Raw genomic sequence first — 6,000 nt, forward strand, 5'->3', positions numbered from 1 at the left:
CAGTGAAAACGCAGCGAAAACACAGTGAAACGCAGCAGAAACAGCGAAAACACAGTGAAAACAGTGAAACGCAGCAGAAACAGTGAAAACGCAGCAGAAACACAGTGAAAACGCAGCAGAAACACAGCGAAAACACAGTGAAAACACAGCGAAAACACAGCGAAAACACAGCGAAAACACAGCGAAAACACAGTGAAAACACAGTGAAAACAGTGAAACGCAGCAGAAACAGTGAAAACGCAGCAGAAACACACAGTGAAACGCAGCAGAAACACACAGTGAAACGCAGCAGAAACAGCGAAAACACAGTGAAAACGCAGCAGAAACAGTGAAAACGCAGTGAAAACGCAGTGAAAACGCAGCAGAAACACACAGTGAAAACACAGTGAAAACACAGTGAAAACGCAGTGAAAACGCAGCAGAAACACACAGTGAAAACACAGTGAAAACACAGTGAAAACACAGTGAAAACGCAGAAACTCTCTGGTGTGAGACGGCACAGTTGTTGGTATCAGATATGATAAGTAATGGGGCACCGATTGCACTTTTCTGGCAGATCACAGATCTTTAAAAAGTGGCTTATTTTCAGATCTTTGCGGAGGTAGATAAGATCGGTTTCACATGTAAGTATCGGCCGATCGCCCAAAAGGGAAAAAGGTGCCGGTGCACTCCTACTGATAACTCACACAGAAGAAGAGCGAGGAGCAACATGACACGTTTGTACTCTGAACAACAACCATTATAATCTATGCTTTTTCTCACATCAACCATCCACTATATACACTAGCTATAAATTTAAATCTAAATTAATCTACCATTTATTTTTTATGCAGCATTATTAAATCTCAAACGGCTTTTGGAATTGAAAAATAAAAAGTAGATATATTTTTGTTGTGAGCAGCAGCTAACCTCTAACAGCACTGAGTTTATGGGCTGTGAGCATTGGGACACAACTTTTTTTGGACAATATTTCCAACAATTTTATGATGACAGCACAAAACTTGGAGCTTGGAGGATGATGTTTCCATCTGGAGGTCTTTTATAGTCCGTATTTTCCGGACTATAAGTCGCAGGAGCAGCCAAAATATGAAAAAAAGTGAGTGTTATTGTCCGGAAAATACGGCAGATGCATCCATCAGCATTTTGTTATTATTCAATGGACAGAAAGATTGAAAACAGCTGCAGTAGGTTGATCGATTCCTACAGGGCAGTTCAATATGGCCTAAACTATATTTATTTATGCAGATAACAGTACTATAGAATACCAAGTATGCTCCTCTCCCATCTCTCATCCCATTTACTGTGTTTAATATATACTAAAGGACATTCTCCTTTAAGATTGTTTGACTTTCTGTCAGACAGCGTAACGAGTCGATGAGAATAAGAGTTAGAAACCTCCGGTTAGGGATACGCACACAGGTGTAACTGACAGCGTCAAATTATATCTGTAGAAATGTTCTCACCCAGTGTTTCCCATACATTGAGGAAACTATGGCGGCCCGCCATAGTTTCCTCTTGGCCGCCATAGTTTCCGAATCCCAATCATTTGAAACACGGCGATTTTTTTTTTTTTTTTTTTTTTTTGGAAACACAGCGATTTCCTCGAAAACCAACCAATATGACTATACAACAGGTGAATTAGTAATTAAACGTGTCCTAAAGTGTGCAATGTCAGAGTTTTGAAGTTTAGTGGCAAAAAAGGTTTATGTGTTATTAGTCGCTGTCGGGGCGATTGACACACACGTTATAGATCAGTGGGTGCGCGTGCATAAAGGTCAGCTGTAATCATCGTGATTTCGTTGACAAACATATTTTTTTGACCTATTTATATTATGAGAAATAATGTGAAATTTGAGCAATGACGAGTACACTAGTATGTTGTCCGGTATGTTGCTTAAAAAAATAGTAAGCTCAATAGTTTCTGTTTAAAATAAGGTGTTTCATCCGTCCCGCATGTGTGGTTCAACCGTCCCGACTAGGCGGAGCGGGGTGAAGTTGGTTTTACATTCGACATTCGCCTATTTTCCGGCTTTGTAATTGTAATAGCGTCACGAAAACCGCACCAATTAGCCTCAGGATGGTATTAATATTTACAGAAAACCAAGAAAAGTAATCGCGCCGAATATACTTCTAAGTGAACTACGGCAGCCGGAGCGCTTAGGGACCGTCGCAAAAGTGCAACGCCTTTTTTTTTTCTCACTGGATATTCAACCAATGCACACCAAGCCACTTCTGCTGGGTTTGTGAACTCACTATAAAGCTTTCACAGTCTTTGAGTTTCCAGAAAAATCATTTTAGGTAGAACATTTACTCAGTGTGCATAGTTAATTCAATTTTAGACTTTTATTTTGTAATAGCTCTCTTGTTTTTAAAGATATCAACACCAAACCACTTCTGATGTGTTTGTGAACTCATTGTGTACTTCCCACACCCTTTATTATCAAGGACAACCTTTTAATTATTTTTAAAAAGGTATAAGTAATCAGTGTATATGATTCAGTCTTATTTATGGCTTTTATTTTGTAATAGCTCTCTTGTTTTTAAAGATATCAACACCAAACCACTTCTGATGTGTTCCTGAACTCATTGTGTACTTCCCATACCCTTTATTATCAAGGAAAACCTTTTCAAGTTTCTCAAAAAGGCATAACTACTCACTGTATATGATCCATTCATATTTTTCATGAAGTTTAGTTTTAACCTGTAAATATTTTCTATTACAATTGTCATCATTGGGTTTTAATGACAAGATGAGGTTTCCTTATAAGCCCACAAGGATTTCTGACATCTCCAGCACACATTCCTTTTTTTTTTTTAATTTGTTGGGGTTTATTGTGTATTTTTTTATATATTTGAATGAATGTGTGCAAATCAATCAAATAAAATAAAATCTGCAGTCGCACAAATTTACGGCGCGTGAATTTACACCCCCCCCCCCCCATAGTTTCCAAAAATTCTGTGGGAAACACTGTCACCTCAGAATCAGAATCAGAATGCCTTTATTGTCATTATACGTGGTATAACGAAATTCAAAGCCACCAAAAACAGTGCAAAGAGTGCAAATATAAAAAATATAAAAATATATAACTAATGTAAAAAAAGGGAGGATGTAAGGTGCACAGTTTTTTACGGTAATAGTATAAATAGAATCAAATATCAAATATGGTGTTAGTGGTAACATATAAAATAACATAAAATAAAATAAAATAAAAAATTTTGGTTTTAAAAAAAAGCCAGGAGCAGACAACAGATGACCACCGAGCTGAACACAAAGTTTTCAGGAACAATTTGGTCCAGACTTTTTTTGCAGCTGCTTTATAGAAAGTTAACTTCATCTGCCCGCAGGAGAGCTGCGCATTAACAGAATCTACCTGCCCAATTTTTAGAGAGACAGATAATAAACCACCCAAGCACACCCTGGGGTATTCTATTCATCATAAAAATGATGATGATAATAAACGAGGACATACTTTTTGTCACACTGCCCCAGAAAATGTTTGCAAAGTGCTCCTAAATGGTCACAGTCTGGGGACCAGCGTTCCCATTACCAGCAGAAGGTGGTAAACACTCAAGAAACTCAGCAAAAATCAGTGTGAGCCTGGGTGATACGTTTAAATCACAGGGAGAAGGATCGGTAATAACCCAAAAGTACAGCAGTCATTGAACTGGAAGCAGAACTTTTTAAACTTTGCATCATGGCAGACAAAAGCCTGAAATCAGCAGGCATTTATAAAATCAGTGCGAAGAAGACTTTATGCTGCCTAAAATATTTAGACACCATCTTCCCAAAATACAGGAAAAGAGGAAGAAAAATCCCTTCGTCCACGTGTACTCAGTGATAACTTTTCAGAAATACCAGCTTTTTCTATTTTAACCAGAATAAATGATTCTGAGCACAAACTTATATGTAATTTATAAAAAAATATAAACTAGTTTTGTTGAAAGGGTTTATCTAAACGCTGCTTAATTTGACTGCTATAATCTTTCCAAATTTTCTGAAACTTTTTGAAACTTTACAGCTGTGTGATGAGTGAATTTGACACCTGAAATTCTACAAATATATACATTTCCTTTCAAAGACAGCTGTAAATAAAAAAAAACTAATTATCAGCAGCCAAGTCCTACTTTTTTTTTGGCAGATATTCAATCAACTGTTATTTTTAATTATTATTTATTATTATTTTTAACCCTCCTGTTGTCTTGCGGGTCAAAAGTGACCCACTACCATGTTTAGCTGTAGAAAAAACACCTTAAACTATCTTTTTCCAACTTAAAATTTTATGACTTTTCCAAAAGGGACCCCATCATTAGAAAAAGTCACACTTTATTTTTGTTTATGTTTCCATGTGGGCTGTACACCACTAGGGTACAAAGATTGTCTTATGGGTCATTTTTGACCCGTGAATTATAAAAACATTTAAACAGCAGAAAAAAGTTCACTGTTTTTTTTCCCTTTCAATATAATTAATTCAGAAGTAATTACTTCACATTTATATAATAGCAATAATAAACCTTTATTATGTAAAAGAAAACTGAGAAAACAAGAAAACTGTTGGTCCAACTGACAGTTGGTTTGTGGTAAAAAAAAAAAAAAAAAAAAGTGTAATCCTGAAAACTGGTGATTGTCTTTTTGTATTGTGTAACAAAAAATACATGATGAAAAATGTATTGAGTTGAGTTGAATAGATAAATAACAGGTGGTTTCATCATAAAAAATAGATTTTGGATTTAAAATTCAATTAAGTTGCTTTATTTTGAGCCTTTGGTAGGGCGGCTCATAAACACAATGTTAAGACCGCACAAGGGTTAAAGGTTTCTTCATCACACTAAATTAAACTTTAAACACATTTTTAACAGGAAAGCATCACAACTTAACAAAGTTTAGTCGGAATATAAGACATTAAACTGTTTTTACTGGACATGAGCCTAAAACCCAGCATCTTTCAAACGTGTTTTTTTCCTTGGGGGACGCCATTTAAACCCCTGTTGGCTAACTTAATTACACTTACTTGGACGGTGCCTTGGGTTTCTTGTTAGCTTGGTCCCTGGTGGCTGAACATGCAGCTCTCATACAGCAGAGACAACGTTGGTCAAGTTCGGCTCCGTCCCCGTTCACAGCGACCGTTGACAGCCGTTGGAAATCATTCATCCGGGTCCTTCATGTTGAAGCTGCCGTTAGCTTAACGTGCTAACTAACGGTTAGGCGGCTGCGTCTTCAAACGGTCGTGTGAGAAGAAAAAACTTTTATATTAGGGCATCAAAACTGTCAAATGTATAATGTAATAACCACATTTTTTTAATTGAAGTGGTAAATCCGCATTCCATAGTTATATTACAGTGTTTACTTGCCATTTCCGTTCTCCTCTGTAAGCTCACATTAACACAACCGGCTTCTTCTGCTGAACGTAGCCAGAGCGCATGCGCAAACTAATCAAGAACTGTGATTGGCTGATCTCTCAGCAAAACAAAACAAGTTTTTATGCCATGAGGAAAACTAGAGGTTGCATTTCTGCTGTTATATAGTGTAGGAGCCATACATTGATTTTGAGTTGTTTTTCTTTGTATTATTCTATTTCTTGTGTGCACATGCATGACGTCAGCGGAGGCTGTCGCCGGTGTCTGTGGGTGGCACTTTGGGGGTGTTTTTCCTTTAAATGAGCAGGTGAGCTCAGCTGTGATGTGACGAGCTTGGATCATGGCGGCTGGGTGAGCTTGGGGAAAAACTTTTTGTTGACCGTAAACGTAAACGTAAATGTAAACGTAAGCATAATAATAACTTGCACTGTCAGAGGCATCCTTGCACGGCTTGTGAAATGCATCAAATGAAGTAAGTGTCCTTTTATATACAAGCTTGTGAGATGGAGCAATAAACAACACCATTCGTGCAATAGTTCTGCGTGACGCGTCTTCAGTAGTAAAACCCCATGTCTTAAGCCTGATTTATGCTTCAGGCGCAAAGCCCCTGACGCTCGGACGCAGAGCCTCTGCGAGCGTCAAAAT

This window comes from Odontesthes bonariensis, chromosome 13, assembly GCF_027942865.1.
Source record: "Odontesthes bonariensis isolate fOdoBon6 chromosome 13, fOdoBon6.hap1, whole genome shotgun sequence".
Taxonomy (NCBI): Eukaryota; Metazoa; Chordata; class Actinopteri; order Atheriniformes; family Atherinopsidae; genus Odontesthes; species Odontesthes bonariensis.